The 17,777-nt window shown below is 51.1% G+C and overlaps 1 long non-coding RNA gene across 2 annotated transcripts; it reads left to right on the top strand.

Annotated features, from left to right (window-relative positions):
* Positions 1-399: 399 nt before the first annotated feature.
* On the top strand, positions 400-3,175 carry LOC146542898 (uncharacterized). Of its 2 annotated transcripts, none has more exons than XR_014887839.1 (2): positions 400-456; positions 2,901-3,175. It is a non-coding gene; the product is annotated as an uncharacterized LOC146542898 (long non-coding RNA). The 2 variants fall into 2 exon arrangements; XR_014887840.1 differs by lacking the exon at positions 400-456 and adding an exon at positions 2,474-2,708.
* The last annotated feature ends 14,602 nt before the right edge of the window (positions 3,176-17,777 follow it).

The following is a 17,777-nucleotide window of genomic DNA, read 5'->3' as shown; positions in this document are numbered from 1 at the left end:
CCCGGCTTCGGCTCCGCTGTGCTCAGCACCGCTCCCGTCGTGCCGCGGTTCCGTCCCGGTGCTGCCCGGACAGCTCGGGCGCGCAGCGGCGGGGCAGGGCGGCCCGCACTGCGGGAGCGCCGCCGCCTGAGAGGAGCGGCTCGGAGCCGGCTGCTAACGGCCGCTCCCGCGCGCCGCGCCTCAGCCAATCGGAGGCGGCAGCGCTGCTGCTGACCAATGAGAGCCCGGGGGCGAGACGGACCTGCACCTAACCAATGAGAGAAGGGGTGGGACGGACCTGCACCTGACCAATGAGAGAAGGGGGCGGGATGGACCTGCACCTGACCAATGAGAGAAGGGGGCGGGATGGACCTGCTGGGCGGTGTTGGTGGGAGGAGCGCGGGCAGGGGGCGGGGCGGTGCCTCGGGAGGGCGCCCTACTGCTACAGGGGGTGGGAGACGGGACTGGCATTGACAGGTGGGAGATGGGGTTGGGACGTGGGGTTGGGAATGAGGTTTGGAACTGGGGTTGGGAGGTGGGGTTAGGATGTTGGATGTGGCACTGGGATGTGAAATTCAGGATTGGGGTGTGGGGATATGGATACGGGGTGGATGTGGGAGATCGGAAAATGGAACATAGATGGGATGGGCTTGGGACGGACATGGGATGAACGTGGGAGGAATTGGGATGGGTTGGGGATGAAATATGGATATGGGATGGGATTGGGATGATAATGGCATGGGATAAGTATATGGGATGGACATGGGATGGATGTGGGTTATGGATTTGGGATGGATATGGATATGGGGTAGGGGATGGGGATAGGATGTGGGGTATGGATATGGGATGGGTTTGAGACGGCAGTGGGGTGGATCTGATGGACATGGGATGGGATAAAGTTGTGGGATACGGATAAGGGATGGCTACGAGATGGGGCTGCAGTGGTTATGGGGCCATAGGGGCTGTGGGGCCAGGATGCTGCCGTGACCTCTGTCCCCAAAGTTGACCCCGGTGTGACACACGGAGCCCCACAGCCGCTGCTCTGCCCTGTATTCTTTACCTGCGGAGGACATCCCCAAATCCCCGCTATCAAAAAATAAACCTTAATTACAAAGTGAGGGCTGCCAACCCCGCCCCATGGGAACGACGTTTCTGTGGGGGAGGGCACAGATGGGGTCCCCAGAGGGCTGTCCCAAATTTTGGGGGGTGTCCACAGCTCGGCTGCGCTCAGCTTTCCTACTTGCTTTCTCTACATTCACCTGCAGTGCTTTTCACTTTTTATTCTCTTCTTTGCCTCTTTTTTCTCTGGTTTCCCTTCAACCCTCCCCTTCCCCTTCCTGCCCCTCTCCCATCCCCTCATCCCTCCCTCCCCTCTCCCCTCTCCTCCCCTCCTCCCCTTTCCCTCCTGTACCCCCTCTTTTCTCCCTTCCCCTCCCCTTCCCCCGCCTTATGGGAAACTCACCTTTCTGCTCTTCACTCACTCCTTCGTTCTCCTGCCTCCTGCTGCTCCTCTTGCCTTGCCTGCCCCTGCTGTGCTCTGCTTTGCTTTCTCTGTACTCGTTGCCATCCAGTTTGTTCTCAACTGCTATTCTTTACTTTTTACTTGGATTTTTCTTCTTTTGTCCTCATCTCTTTTTTTCTTTTTTTATTTCTGCTCTTTTTTTGCTTTTTTTTCTTTTAACTTTTTTTCCTTTTTTTCATATTTCTTTTTTTGTTTTTAAATTAATTTCACTCTTATTTTTTTTAAATCTTTTTGCTTTTTCTTTTTTTTCTATTTTTCTCTTTTTCTCTTTTTTTCATTTTTTTTTGTCTTCTTTCATCTTGTTTTTCATTTATTTATTTTCTTTTTCTCTTTTTTCTTTTTCTCTTTTTTTTTCTTTTTTCTTTTTCTCATTTTTTCCTTTTTCCTTTTTTTCTTTGTCTTTTTTCTTTTCTTCTTTTTCTTTTTTCATTTCTTCTTTTTCTTTTTTTCTTTTTTCTTATTCTTTTTTTTCATATTTCTTTTTTTTTTTCGATTTTCTTTCTTTTTTTTAATCATAGATAATCCTTAAACCCCCTTTAACTCCTCCCTTCGCTCCCCATTCTTTCTTTTCTCCCTTACCCTCACCTCCCCCCTTGCCGTAGCCTACGATTCCCTTGCCTGCTCTTCTTACCTGAGCTGCTGCCCCTTCCTTTACTTACCTGAGCTGCTTCTTCCTAAAATTACTTACCTTACCTGCTTGCCCATCACTTTCCTAGCTGAGCTGCTTTTATCTTACTTACCTGCTTCAGTAGCTTTCCCCTCACTTTCCCAGTTGAACTGCTGGCCCCTCACTTTCCCTACTTGAGCTGCTTCCCCCTAACTTATCTAGCTGAGCTGCTTCCCCCTCGCTTCATAATTTAGCAGATGTTTTCTTACTTAGCTTCCTCAGTGGTTGTCCCCTCACATTTCTAGCTGACCTGCTGTCCCCTCCCTTACCTTCCTAACCTGCTGGCCCCTCACTTTCCCAGCTGAGCTCCTGGCCCCTCACTTTCCCTACCTGATCTCCTGGCCCCTCGCTATGTACTTCAGCAGATGTTTTCTCACTTATCTTCCTTACTGCTTGACTCGTGTCGCAGTTTCTTGTGATAATCAGTGAACTGAGCTCCTCCTCCTCACCTTCTGCCATCATTTACTTCCAAAGCCTCCGTGCTTGTCTGTGAGCTGCTGTCCTGTGCCAGCATGGCAGAAATTAAGACAGCAAAAGCTGGTGAGTGTTGTGCTTTAAATGGGCCGTGTAAGTTCCTGGTGAAGTTCAGAGCAAACAGGGGTGCTCTTGTAGTGCTACAAATGAATAGATTGGCTTGGCTGCCTCTTGAGTTGTGCACACACTTTGCATGGCGTGAAAAGCTCTCCTTTGTTTTGCAGCTTTCTGTCAAACACTTGCCTTTGTTAATTCCAGGACAGCCTTCATCAGGCTGGGATTTTATCGGACTGCCATCTTTGCAGAGATCTGCTTGTGAGCACATCTGGATGTGGATGTCTGGTAATAAACATTCTGTTACCACGCAAACATTCTTGTCTTTTCTAGATAGGAAAACATGGGTAATTCCCTGCCTAAGTGGGAGAAGTTACCTCTGCTATTTGAGGCTTGGAAGCCCATGCCATGTTAGGCTTGTGCTAGTGTTTTCTAAACCATGTGTACTGTAAGATGCAAGAAATGTAAAGGAAATTTAACAGCCGTTGTTTTTCTGTCAGCGTTTGGAAGAGGCTGGGCTTGAGGTCCAAACTCTTGGAAGAGAGTTCTTAGGGGTTATGGAAAGGCTGTGAAGGAATGTTGCTGCTGTCCCAGTGCATCAGTGCACTGCCTTGAACTTAATTTGCTATCCGATTCCTAGTGATATAAACGGAGCCAAAACTGGAGGCAAAGCCCTACAGTACAGGAAAAAGGAAACTCTAACCTCTGACATGCCTATTACTCTTCAGAGTCTGGGGGAAGTTGGTCACAGAGGGAGCTGAGGCCCTGGCACTGCTGCCCAGACAGGCCGTGGGTGCCCCATCTCTGCAGGTGCGCTCGACTCAGCTCCCATTGCAGTGAGTGGAGGCAAAGGGAGGGACAGCACACCCGATGCTCAGCACGTGACCATCTCATTCCCCAGGCACAACACGAGGCGACGGGGGCATTGGCAGCAGCAGTGGTGATGGAAGACCGTCGGTGAGGAGGAGCTGGAGGAGCCGCAGCTCTCGGCTGGCTGCAACCACCCCGACATCCCCCAGCTGCCGGACGCGCCGTGTGGGACGGGCACCTCTGGAAGGGCACTGTCTGCACGGGCTGTGCAGCCCGCCTAGCGCAAGCAGGGGGAAGCGGCGCGGTGCCGGCAGCACTGCGGGGAAACCTGCCGTGCTGCAGCGTGTGCCCAGTGCCTCCGGTCCTGCTGTGGGCACCGCAGGGCGCAGCCCGGCTCCGTCCTCTCCTGCGGGGACCGACGGCCGTGCCCGGGATCCCCCCGAGCTCCTCTGCTGCAGGCTGAGCCGCCCCAGCTCTCCCGGAATCCCCGCCCCAGCCATTTCCCACACAGTGCTGAGGAGGGGAGGGGATTTTGGGGGGAGGAACGGGGCAGGTGGTTGCAGTCCTATGACGCGGCCATTTGCGGTGCCCCGTCCTTGCACTGAGGTGGGCACGGGGATGGGGGTCTTTGGAGCTGCAGAATTGACCGCAGGCCGAAACACAGAAAAACGAACGCTGAACATTTAATCGTTTACCATTCAGAGCAACAAAGAGAGAAATGACCGCGTTCCCAACCAGCTCCCAGCCTAACAGTCATTCCCCCCTCACGGCTTCCCTCCTCGGGGCCAACACGAAGCGGCTCCGCGTCGGCTTCACGCAGCTCCGGGAGCTCCGCACGGGGACCGACAGACAGACGGAAACCGGCACGTGGGGACTGCAGCTGCGGGGCAGCAGCTCAGCGCAGCGCTGCTGATCGGAGCCGACGAGAACCGAAGCGCCCGCCTGACTCCGTGCCGGGCTGCAAGGCGCCTCGACCCCTGCGATCGCTGCCGCTCTTTCGGGGCTGCCCGGCTCAGCCAGGAGCCGCTCCCGGACACCGGCCGGGTCCCGCCGCTCGCGGTCAGCCGCCGCTTCTCGCAGCCCGGCGGCGCAACGACGGAGGACGGCTCGGTTCCGAAGGAGGGCGGATGGGGCCGGCGGCGGTGCCCCCGCGCCGCCTTCCCCCGACCGCCCGGCGTCCCCGAGGCACGGCGCGGGCGGCGGCGACGACGCGGGGCGGCGGAGCGCCGCTTTCCCCGCACTCAGCCCCGCGGCTCCGCCGGCGCCATCGCGCCGACCCCCCGTTCGCGGCCGCCATTGGCGGAGAGCCCGCGCTCGCCCCCCCTCGTCCGCGCTGCCATTGGTCGGTCCGCCGGATGGGGCGGGCGCTGCGCGCGGGGTCCTTTCCGTCGGCGCCCGCGCCGTCATTGCGTCATCACCGCGCGCTTCCTGCCTGGCCCCGGCTGGCGCCGCCCCGCCCCGCGCCGCCCCGCTCCGCCCTCCCGCCCGGGCCGATCCTTGCCGGCGCTGTGCGGGGCGGGGCTGAGCGCGGGGCGATCGCCTCCTGCTGCTGCCGGCTGCGCTGCTGCCGGTGCAAGCGGGCTTCTTGGCCGCCTGGGCGCTGCTGGCTGGCGTTCGGCCGAGCGTCGATCCGCACCTCCGGGTCCTTTTCTGACATTATCTTTTGGAGGCGAGGATAACCAAGTCTTTGAAAAGTACAGCACCTCCCCGAGGGTGACGAAGTGTGCCTTTCTGACCTGAGCCCAGCAGACATCGCAGTCCCCAGCCTGGATTGTGACCCGGTGTCTTTCCAGTGCAGCCCACCCCAAGCGCAGCCCGAGTGCCCGGACAGCAGCACCTCCATGAGGAGCAGGTCGGCATCGCTGAGGAGCAGCCGAGCCTCTTGGAGGAGGACTTAGAATCAGGCAGCCGGTCCCAGACACTGGGAAGCACACACAGCTGTGATGCAGTCGCACTTCTGTGTGTGAGTTCTGTGCTTGATTAAATCCAAACAAATCTCTATGCCATGATGAGCAAACCTGCTATCAACCAAACGAGGTCAAGATATTCTTTCTCACCCTTCCCTTCCCTTTCCTGCACTTGAAGCAGCAACCCGCTGATCATCGGGGGCTCAGTTTGCCATCAGAGATTGTCAGTGGTCATCTGAAGGCTTTGTTGGCTGTCAGAGGGCTCCACTGATCACCAGAGATCTTCGCTGACGGTCAGAGGGCTTCTTGAATCAACAGAGGGTGTCATGGGTCATCAGAGAGGAGATTTGAGGTGCCTAAGGGAGGGGATTTGGGGACTCCATGTTGGGTGGTGATGGAGGGGAACGGGGACTGAAGGAGGAGGGCTGAAGCAGATCCAAGTGAGGGGCAATTGGCTGCGATAAGGGAGGGGGTAACAGGAGAGTGACCTGGAGACATCGTGTGTGCGGAGGGGAACAGAGGGTGAAGGGTTTGGCAGGAACTGGAAGGAGGAATTGGGGGAGAGCAGAGGGAGGGTATTGGGGCTGCTTGGCAGCATGGGGAGCTCCGTCCTTCAGGATTTTGGAGGAGGCAGCACAGAGGAGATGGAGAGATCCATGGGTGCAGGACGTGGGGTGCAGGGCATGGAGCTGGGGACCCCTCCCAGCACTCAGGGGCGGCCTCTGCCAGGCAGGGACAGACATCAGCGGTTCCTGCTGAGCATGGGGACAAGGACACAGACACACAGAGCGTGGCTTTGCTGAGGTCTTTATTGATCACTGGAGGATGTCAGTGACCATCAGGGTGTTTGTTCTTCTTCAGAGGACTCCGTTGGTCAGCAGAGGATATCAGAAGGTGTCACTGACCATGGAGAAGCCTCGTCCCTGCAGGGTTTGTGCCCCAGGACTTTGGGCAGGAGGAGGGCTGTCAGCAGCCCAGGGCAGGATGTGGGTCCCCTGGAGGCAGCAGCCACAGCCCCTGTCCCATCTCCACAGTGACCCTGGGCCATCCGTAGGACAGCTCGAGACCCTCCTCCTCTGCACAGCCCCTCAGAGCACGAGAGAAGGTTTGGGGGTGGCAGTGGTCCCCCTGCAAAGGGGTAGGGGGATGGTGCCCTCCATCCCCTCCATCCCCAGGCCCTGACGCCCAGTGCTCAGGGCTCCAGAGAGCCCCAGGGTCCCTCAGTGTCCCTGTTCCAGTGCCACGCTTATTGTAACAGACTTCTTCCTTATGTCCCATCTAAAGACTCTGTCCCTTGCTTTTTGCAGCCCCCCTTGGGATACTGAAGGCCACCCTCAGGAGGTCTCCCCGGAGCCTTCTCTTCTGCTGGCTGCCAAATTCGATGCACATCATGAAATGCTTCATAAAGACAAAGCAGTGGAATGTCTTTAACCTCAACAAAATAATTTTTAAAGGTCGGATGGACTCTGCTATAGAAGCAGATGTCAAATGTGGCTTTTCTCCATCGAAAACTGATGCCTGGCAACTTGGAGACTAATGTATATATGTATAGAGATTTTTTTTCCCTTCCAATTTTAATAGTAAACTGAGACTATACTTTGAATTCATGATGAAATGCTAAAAATGTGTACTCTTCTTTTCTGCCAGTACTTGGCTGACAGAGTTTTTGGCCGTTCTGTGGCATGTAATGCAATCAGCATGGAAGCATCATTGGTCATTGTGGATTTTGAGTAAGATTTCTCACTCTCTGCTCATGATGGGTGAGAGTTCAGCTGTCCAAAGAGAAGACTTGAGCTCTGCTTTTCCTACGTGTATTTTTGTGTTTGAAAAATTGAAGTACTGACTCATTTCTAGCAGTGGTGACCAGCTGAGATGTGTTGGATGGTATCGTGGACATTGAGGGTCTGCTCACCTGGATCAACGGTGAGTTTGAGGACTGCAGAGCTGGCGGGTGGGTGTCTGCACAGAGTGGGTGTAGGAAGGTAGCTGTCGCCGTCTGGGCGGATGTTCTGGCTTTTTCAGACATGGCAGGTGCTCTCGAGGATCCCCAGGAGAACCAAGATGGTTCCAGAGTCAGAGAGAAATACCTGAATAGTGACCTGCTTCAGGATGAGCTGCTGGGGGAACTAGACGGCCGGGAAAGAGAAGAACTCATTGCATGGATCAGTGCCACGGAGCCACAAAGCCCTGATGTCTCCAGCAGCCCTGCCCCTCCTTGCTTCATCGCCCAGCTCCCTGACTTCCCATAGCACAGCAGGGAGCTCAACGAGGAAGCACGGGCTGCCACCAGGACCCCCAGCGACCCATTCTGGGGACCGCTGCCATCCCTTGAGCAGCTCAAAGTGCCCCCGACACGTGAGGTGAGGCTGCAGCAGTGCAGAACAGAGCAGGACAATCTCTTGCTTTGCCTGGATAGCAGTGCAGGTCCTGATTCACCCAGGGCACTGCGGCCCTTTGGCTTCCAGGGCACACTGCTGACTCACGTTCAACTTGCCAACAACCAGAACCCTCAGATCCCTTTCCTTAGAGTCATTTGCGTTTATTGTTCTTGAGGTAAATGATTTTCATTCATTTCAGTTCTACTGAGGAGTGAATCTGCTTTGTTTCTGTTTTCAGTGCATAAATGTGCGTCTGAATGTAGGCCACTGCAGTCTCCCTCAGCATCTGCTTAATAAAACGGGATTTCCACATTGCACTGCCTGAAGTTTGCTTGAAGATTGTGGAGAGGCCTTCCAGAGAGATCTAGAAAAATTAATGGCTGGGCTCTCACCAATTACATGAAATGTAACCTCAGCAACTGTCAGGTTCTGCACCTGGGATGGGGCAACCATGACCATGTGCACACACTGGGGGACGAGGGGCTGGGGAGCAACTCAGCATTGAGGAACCCACTGCCCAAGCAGCTGCTGCCACGGTGGCACAAGCCGTGCTGCTAACAAGGGTCCTGTGCAGCGTCTGAGGTCCTGTTGTGCAGGGGCTTGCAGATGGCAGCACAGCGCTCATAGGACATGGCAGTGAGAAGGGAAATTGCTGCTGAGATGAATAGGAGAAAAAAAAGCACTGTGCAGCACACGCAGCACAGGAGATGGCCCTGGAGTCCCAGAGGGCACTGGCCACAGCTTTGGGGAGAGTGGTGGAGATGCAGCCCAGGTGGAGGAGGGCGAAGTTGAGGAGGAAGAAGTCCATGGGGTGTGCAGGCGGTGGTCGCAGGCTACGGCTGTGCTGATGAGGCCGTTGCCCAGGAGGGCGGCCAGGCAGATGCCCAGCAAGAGCCAGAAGGGCAGGAGCTGCAGCTGCCGCGTGTCTGCCAGCGCCAGGAGGAGGAACTCCTAAGCACTTCAGTGCACTCGGTGTGAATGGCGGTGAGATCCCGAGAATCAATGGGATTCGCCTCAGTTTAGTGCAAGGTAAGAGCAGCTGGTTGGATTTGCTTCCAGTTGTCTTCAGCTTGCAGATTTTATGGATGGAGGATGACTGCACTCCGATGTTACCCTGAAAAGAAGCCAGACTGGTGAGAGCAGAGGAATCCACTGCCCATCACTGCGTATCCAACCTGGCTCAAGGTACTTGAGCAAGGTCTCAGCACCACAATTTTAGCAAAGGACACTTTGTAAGAAGCCGGATCAATTTTTGGCCCAAAGCTCGTTCATTGGCAGCCATCCGAGACACAACCTGCTTAACAAGCTGCTGAGGTTAATGGTTACCGTGAGCACAGCAGAAAGAGAATCACACGTGGGTGGGCAACCAGGAGAAACCCTTTTGGCTGTTGCTTCCTGTGGGCATTCAAGCTGACTTACGGAGGTCGTCTCGGGGCAGAAGACCACCATGCAGTCGATGTGCACACCTAGCAGCCCACCATGAGACCATGGCGTGATCAGCTGCTGATTTCCCAATGGGAAGGGCATCTACTGTGGCCATGCTGTGGCCCCAGTGAACAAAACATAAGTATACTGTCACTCCTGAACCAAACAGAAGCACCCCTGACAACCAGCTGCTGCCCCTGGCAAACAAAAGGATGCTATGGACAGGATAAAATCCCCAAGAATTCCGAGGAAGAACGGGTAACCCCTGCACTGAACTGCAGCCGTGCGTGTCAACAAGATGTCGCTGAGCCATCTGCTGCCTCCCTGCGGGCCAACAAGACGCTGCTGGATCCCTGGTGCTGACTGTCCCCACTTTGTGAACTGTTTGCTAGGGTTCCTCTCTTTACTATCGCTAACTTCTCCATCTTCCCCACGCTCCTTAGTAGCTTAGAATTTGTAATAAATCAGTGCACAGCATTTGATCTTGTTTGCTGCTTTCATCTTCCTCCAGGTCCATGCATGTCAAACCATCTCCTCCAAGAATTGGATTGAGTCACATTCCAAAAGGACTTTGAACAACTCTTGGACTCAGCAAACAAAAACCTCAGATGTTTTACAAGGAGAAGGAATCCTTTCCTTCCAATCATCCATGGCACCAGAGGGGTAGCATCTCTACTACATCCATGCAGGCTCCATCCTGACCGGATGAGGATCAACCTGAAGCAGAACGGCGTTATTAAGGATATGAAGAACCATGCCACACCTGCCAGAGGCCCTAAATATGAACATGGTCATGAGTTTATTGGGCTGCAGTGTGAGAAGTGCCTTTGTCTGCCTGTAATCATGGCTTCCAATTATCTGCTCTAACAAGTACCTGGGGGCTGTGTTGGTAATGGCTCTCGGCAGGGCCCATTAATGCCCCCAGAAACTCCCTCCTGACTTGGTCTTCTGAGCACTTTGTGCAATCTTCTCTCAGCACTGGAGGACGATGGACTCAGCACCTGTCATGGTTTTATATTTTTTTTTTGTTTTGGTTTGGTTCTCAGTATTCCGCATCAATACATCATGTAGTATACTGGGAGTTAAAGTGTTAATGCTCCAATTCCAGGCACCTATCCCTATACGTTACAGAAGTCATGGGATCTGACCCTTCCGGGTGGGGCGGTCTCTTACTGCCTGGCAGTGGGTGCTGGAGGGTGTTTTCCTGGCCGTTCCAAGCTTTTCAGGTTTGAATCGGTATCGGGAACTCTCTCTCTCTCTCTCCAGAATAGTATTATATAGGGCGCGGTAAGCACAAGCCAAACCCCAAATAAGTTGTACCTCCTTAGAGTTATGTAAGCCGCGCTGTCCCTGACTCAAATACTGACTTAGTTTCTCAGGATCCCACAGATGTTCAAGTGTGAAATCCCATGACACTGCGGGTCCCCTTGCTTTTAAGATCTTTCCTAAACCTCTCCATATTCCCTGCCAGTCAGCACTCTCTGGTTCTGGAGGAGACTCCTTCCCTTTGTAAAGGAATATAATCACAATCCAGGAAAACAATAGCGCGCCCATGAGTATTAATTCAGAATTCGAAAACCGTCTGACAAACCGATAAGGAAGCCTGGAGACTGGTCTGAACGTTGTGCTGTTTGTAAAATTAGCCATTCCATCTGGGATGTGAATGTCAAAATTCAGACCATACCACATTGCATACAGGTACCATGCAGGTGTCTCCGTCAATGCCCTTAAGTAGTTATATATGAACATAATTCCACAACAAGTAATTATGGCCTTGACAATTTGCCAATAGGTTGAGAGTAACATGACGGTTTGTAAGCCTTTACTCAACACCCCCACAATGAAAAGTGGGTTCATTGCTGGTGTCTATTAAAACAGGGGTTAATGAATTGAAACTGACAAGAAGAAGGAGGAAAAAGGGAAAAAAAAAAAAAAAAAAAAAAAAAAGGCACTACCCAGACTGAGCAGTGCTCAAAGTTTACAAATATCCCAGAACACTGGCAGCACGCCTAGTCTTTCAAGGTCAAGTTTTCCAGCACAGAAACCTAAACTACTGATAATGCTCCCTAACGAAGCTCTCTAAGAGCAGAGAGAGAGATTCGTTCCAAAAGCTAAGAAATAGAACATTGCCCGCATTCTCCACCAAAATCTGTCACGGAGTTAACGAGATCAATCTACACCCGTGACAGGGGGGCGGTAGACCCCTGCCCTCCCCTTCCCAGCCCACAAAATGGGAAGGAAGGGAGGAAAACAAAAAAACAGTGGCAACAATCTATGGAGGAAAACTTATTTTACTAATTATGATATCGGAATGCAAGATAACACAATATAATACAATCTGATTGAAATTGAGACTAATAAATCAAATAAAACAGGAGAGAGAGAGAGTTCCCGATACCGATTCAAACCTGAAAAGCTTGGAACGGCCAGGAAAGCACCCTCCAGCACCCACTGCCAGGCAGTAAGAGACCGCCCCACCCGGAAGGGCCAGATCCCATGACTTCTGTAACGTATAGGGATAGGTGCCTGGAATTGGAGCATTAACACTTTAACTCCCAGTATACTACATGATGTATTGATGCGGAATACTGAGAACCAAACCAAAACAAAAAAAAATATAAAACCATGACAGCACCAAATACCCCAAGGAGACCATTGCAACCCAGAGAGCCCTCAAGTGCTTTGCACCTTCCTGACATCTCCCTCGAGCCTTCAGAACCTGTACAGATAACTGGAGAGCTATCAGGAGTGCACTTCAAGAGGAAGAGCCCAAAGTACATTTAATGAGTCTCTTTATTTATTTTTAGTTTCTCTGGTATTAAAGGCAAAGTAAGGCAGCACGTTGCAGTCAGTATTCATCCAAGGTGTCTCCTAATGAGGTTTGCTCTTTCACTGTGTGGACAAACTTTCTCCTCAGCCTCCCCTACTCACAGTGGCCCCGTGGGATTTTCATCCCTTTTCCTCACATCAGTCATCTCCTCTGAAATTATGAGCTCAGTGTTGCTTTTCCTTTGCACCAACTTCCCCTTGCTTTCCTCAGAGAACCAGCTGCACACGGGCACAGAGGGATTCCTCCCTGTTGCCAACAAACGGGAGTAAACACAATGCAGTTGAATGAATAGTAAAACACTCTCCTCAGCTGGATGCCATGTTCAGGCTGCCTGCCTTCCATGTGAATTTCTGTGCAAGAAGTGTTTTTGACAGAGATAGGAAGGGGTACGTATAAATACAATGAAGAAGTTGGCTAAAGGGTTCATGAGACTTTTGAGATGGCACAAGTGTCCGACTTATGGAAGCTCCCAGAGTAACCAGACAGCTGGGAGGTATCTGAAAGAACAGAGAGCAAAGGGAGGGGGAAATCTGGAGAGCAGTGGGAAGGGCACATGTCCACACTGCCTGCAGAAAACACGCCCTTAGCCGTGGCCATTGATTCAGGAGAGCTGAAAACACCTGCAGGGTGAGAGAGACCAAATACAGAGGTGAGACCAAGCAGGGGGAGCAGGTGCCTATGTCCCTGCACCTGAATGCATTTGTGTCTTCCAAACACAGTTCTGGAAAACAGTGACACAATAGATCTCCTCAAAACTGGTATTTCCAATAAGGGGAGGAACCAGGCCCCAAAGCATTTTAGAAATTGAGAGCTGTGTTGGCACATTTTCTTTGATTTGGATCTTTCTTTTCAGTTCTTTGTTCCAGTTTTATTGACATTACCTAACATCTTTCACACCTACAGCCTCAAAACAAACAAACAAACAAACAAACAAACAAACAGAACAACAAGAACAACAAAACATCTATTTTGACTTGCATGCGGCCAGGTACCCCCAGACTGTCCCTGTACAGATGAGCCATGATGTCCCTCAATCTCTGCACTGAATACCATACTAGGTTATGATAACTCTCTTTTTTAAACATCTTTTCTTTGATGGAGATCACCACATGATTTTCCATGCCCCCTAAACATCTGCTCTCTTCCCATCAGCAACAGACCATGAGGTCAAACACTGGACAAACACAGATCTCTCCTGGCTAAGCGTAAGCTTCTAATTAATTAATTACTTTCTGGCCCTCACTCCACACTTGGTCATTGTTTCTGGATGTCTGTTTGTCCTCCCTTGCACAGAGATCAGCTCGGAAGGAGGACGGAGGGCAGTGTCTTGGTGCCTGCCTGTCACATCCCAGCCTTCTCACGGAGTCAGACGGTCCGGCCTCTTGCAGAGGCCCCGGCTTCTTTGATGTTTGTTACATCTGGTTTTCTTTGCTGGCAGTTCCTTATCCTAACAGAACAACCCTACAATATGTTTTCTGATCCCTAACACTATACTCACATTGTTTGGAACATTTAACAGCTGTTGCAGTTTTGCAAGAAAGACTCAGTCACATAATTCAGTAATTATATTTCTAAAACATGCTGCGACACATGTACATGTACACATGTACAGTTTTTCTACTACTGAGATCAACTATTGCTAAGGATAACTTACAGAATACAAATGTGTGGAAAGTGAAAAGTGTTGGTTCTGCATTGATCACTGAAAAGGGGCAATTGATCTAAAGAATTAAGCTGTAACATACCTTTAGAATTGGCTGATGTGGAATGTAAGCATAGCACATACATATTAGTAGCATAGTTTAGAAACATAGTGACCGGATTGCCTAACAAAGACTTTCTCACAAAGCTGCAATAGAATTTAAATGTTTTAAACAATGTGGGTACAGTGTTCTGAACTAGGAAACATGCTGTGAAGTTGTTCATTCGACCGGCAAGAGTGAAATATATTTAACAAACTTTCAAGGAATGAAGGCCTTGACACAAAGCAAAGCTGTCCCACTCTGTGGGAATGTGAGGATGCCACGTGCAGGCTTCAGGATGCTCCCCTCCATCCTCCTTTTGAGCTTATCTTTATGCAAGGACAAATAAATGACCAGAACAATGACCAGTGTAACGGGGGGTAAGTGTCAGGGGGGTAATTAAACAATTAAGAGGCCGTGTTGGTGTTTATGGTTGTAAAACAGTCATCAGAGAGTTATGATCAAACACTTGTCAAGAAAGCAACTGTTAGAAGGCAATTAATCAATTAAGATATTTGTGTCTGAGCGGTAAAGATTTGTGCTTACTTGGTATTTGTATGACTAGTGAAGCATCGCGAAAGAGTGTGAACCTCCAGTACTCAGCCAGTGAGGAACCAGGGCAGAAAGAGATCAGCGTTGGGCAATAGGGGATAAAAGACGTAGCGCTGTTTTCTCGGGGCGCTCCTGCTTGCGGGACGCCCGCCATTGCAATCACAAATAAATCTGCTTTATCAGAGGAACCGTCCTGGAAAATTATTTGGATATTTCCAACAGGCTGAGCCATAAGAATGGAAACAACCTCAACAGTTTGAAAGAGACCGAGTTTCTAAGGTCTGTGTCAGCGGAATCCAGGCAGTGCTAGGAACAAGCAACTGTTGGCAAGAGCTCAGTGCAGCTCTTCCCTCACCCTGCGCCAAGACTCACACCATTCATTCCATTATCTCTGTCACTCCAGAAAAAGACCACATAATAAGATGAAGATATCACCAGCTAGAAGTTGGTGTTCCTGCTTCAGCCTGGGAAATCCATCCTCTTTGGCCAAAGGCAAATTGCAGCACAATCCCAGGAGCACTCAGAAATGGAAGTCATAGCCCTGGCAGGTAAAGATGCAAATCCAGCTTTCAAAAAACTGTTATTCGGCAGCATAGAGTTCATGCTTTCAGTGTGCTTGTACCTCCTTCTGGTGTTCAAGCTTGTGCATAATGTCTTCAGTTCACCCCTGTCTTTCCCAAATGGGTCTCGTGTTAACTCAAGATCTGGAGCTGGCAGAGTACACCCCTCTTGTGCCTTTCCCCTAGTAGTTTTTGAGAGACAGCATATGGGCACCCCTACAAGAAGTCTCAGGATGTTTCCTTCTGACGCTGTTATTATGGAAGTAAGAATACTTACTGGCTCCATTTTGCTTTTGTGTCAGAAGGCAGACATTTAAGCCAAAGTCACTTTTCCACAAAGATGCGCACAGAAAGAAGGCATCCAACATCTTTCTGTAGCTATGTATCTCTTTCCATGTGTATTTTACTGTCTCTTTCCAAATTTAAAAACAGCAACTGTGCATTTTTGCAGAAAAACATACCACAAATCCTGAAGTGTGTGCCAGTGGGGAGTTTTATCCCATCTTCTCCTGATGCCTTTAGTCTTCAGTATAACAAACACATTTTGTGACTGTGCTTTAGGACAGTCTCCCTTGAGCGTTTTAGCTGTGCTTGTTTAGCGCTTGTAAAACCAGCTGTGCAAGTGCTGCTTTCCTCTCCATTGTGAGGAGATTGCTGTCAGGAGCCAACCAGTTATCTCAGGCACATCCAGCAAGAGGCTGCCATGGCACGATGGGCGTGTGGAGCAGCTGTCTTCCAACCTGTCCTCTGCAGCAGTTAGCATTCTGCAGGTTACTCTTCCCCAGTTTGCAGAACGAGTATCAAAAGTTGATACTCTTTTGTGAAAGAGTAAACGGGGGTTGAAAAAAAGGCGGTGTGACATTCCTGACTGCAGATGAACAACAGCTCAGTAAAAGCTGGACTTGTTAATGAAGCAGCTTATCCATCTGTGTCGGGATTTTGTACAACTGACCTCACCTGCCTTTCATTCCTTGCCATTGCCCTCTTTTTCTTCTAAGGTGAAAAAGGCAGCCTTGGAAGGAAAATTATTTCTGAGAAAGACTTAAAACCACAGGATGCATAAACTAGTTTTTGCTTTTGTTTGCTAAGCAAACAGCTTAGTTTCAGACTAAATTGGACCTGATAGCAGCTTTAAAAAGAGTTTGAGCACACTTAATTAACAGCTATTGCTAACTCCATACAGTGAGCATCTTGTGTACTGCTTGAAGCCTGCTTGAAAAACAACACCAAGCCATTGCCTCCTTGGGCAGTGGAAGTTTGACACTCAAGCTTTTGTATCTGCTCTTTCCTAAGGTGAATCTAAGCAGTTTCAACCCAGAAAACCCAGGCCCTGTAGTGGTGCACTGTGTGCTTCCTTTGGTATCGAGCTCTCAGGAAGCACGAATCACTGCAGTTCTGATGACAACCTTCCACAAGACAACAGTGATGGGGATAAGGAGCTCATCCATGTTCCTGCCCTCATTTCTCCTGGCTCTGCTGAAGATGCTGACCTGAGCCCAGCAGACATCGCAGTCCCCAGCCTGGATTGTGACCCGGTGTCTTTCCAGTGCAGCCCACCCCAAGCAGAGTGCCCGGACAGCAGCACCTCCATGAGGAGCAGGTCGGCATCATTGAGGAGCAGCTGAGCCTCTTTGAGGAGGACTTAGAATCAGGCAGCCGGTCCCATTCTCTCTGGTGGTTCTCTCCGGGCAAGAACCTCCACTCTCAGAGCAGCAGCCAAGAGCTGGAAGGCAGAAAAAGCTCCCAATCCCCATGGATGTGGCTGTCTGCAAAGACAACAGCTGCCTGCTCTTCAGCAGGGTGATGCTCACCCAGCAAAGCCCTCACCCAGCAGATGCCTTTCCTTACGCTCAGAACTGTCCCACATTTGTGCAGCCCTTGGATTGCATTTCCAACCAAAGCTCACATACTGTTCCACCTGCACTGCCACAAGTCCATGGGGCCAGATGAGATTCATCCAAGCGCTGCCACCAACCAATCAGAGACCGGAGGCGGGCCGGAACCACTGCTGACCAATGAGAGGCACGAATGGACCGGAAGTGCCCCTAACCAATGAGAGGCTGGGGGCAGGGCGGAGCAGCTGTTGGGGAGGGGCCTTGGGGTGCTCTCTATTTCCATAAGGGATGGGATCGGGATTAGGGATGTGGGATTGGGATGAGGGATTGAGATTGACAGGTCGGTGATGGGCTTAGAATGAGAGGCCAGGGGCGGGCCGGAACTGCCACTGACCAATGAGAGGATGAGACACACCAGAAGAGCTTTGGTTTGTGGCTTGCTCATGCTTTTCTGTCTCCCCCGAAGGAAAAGCAGAATAAGCTTTATGGAGAATGGTTCCTCACAGCTGCTTCCACATCCTTCACAGGTGGGGATGGAAAGAGAGCCCTCATCCCACTCACTGCTCCTGCAGACCCCTGCTCCCCAGTGCAGTGGCCATAGCTTCCTGGAGAAGCACTGCTTGGACTCTGTGTGTGTGCAGCAGCTCAGGATACCAGGCCTGGCAATGACAGCCTGGGCATCTCTGGGCAGCTTGAGCAAAGAGGCTGAGAAGCAGCTCGCTTGGTCAGTCTGAGGCTACAGAAGCAAAGGTCCTCACCTTGGGAACAAAAAGATCCTCTTCCGAGGCATTTTACGAGCACTTGTTTGTAAAATGGGAACATTGGGAAGCTGTCGTAGGGATGGAGGAGTAGAATAGAGCTGGCAGTTCTTACAGGATGCCTTTCTGTTCCCACATATAAGAAATGAAGCAGAGGAGAGAGGAAACTGGCTGATCAAACGGGGGGAAGGAAGAAATGTATTGTCAGTGGAAGCAGGGATGGATGGCCTGGGAAGAATATGGGGATGCTATCTGACATGTAGAGATGGGATCAGGAAAGCTAA

Source organism: Meleagris gallopavo, chromosome 23 (genome assembly GCF_905368555.1).
Source record: "Meleagris gallopavo chromosome 23, MGAL_WU_HG_1.1, whole genome shotgun sequence".
Classification (NCBI taxonomy): Eukaryota; Metazoa; Chordata; class Aves; order Galliformes; family Phasianidae; genus Meleagris; species Meleagris gallopavo.
Note: the sequence above shows the minus strand (reverse complement) of the source record. Positions and strands in the feature narration are given on the sequence as shown.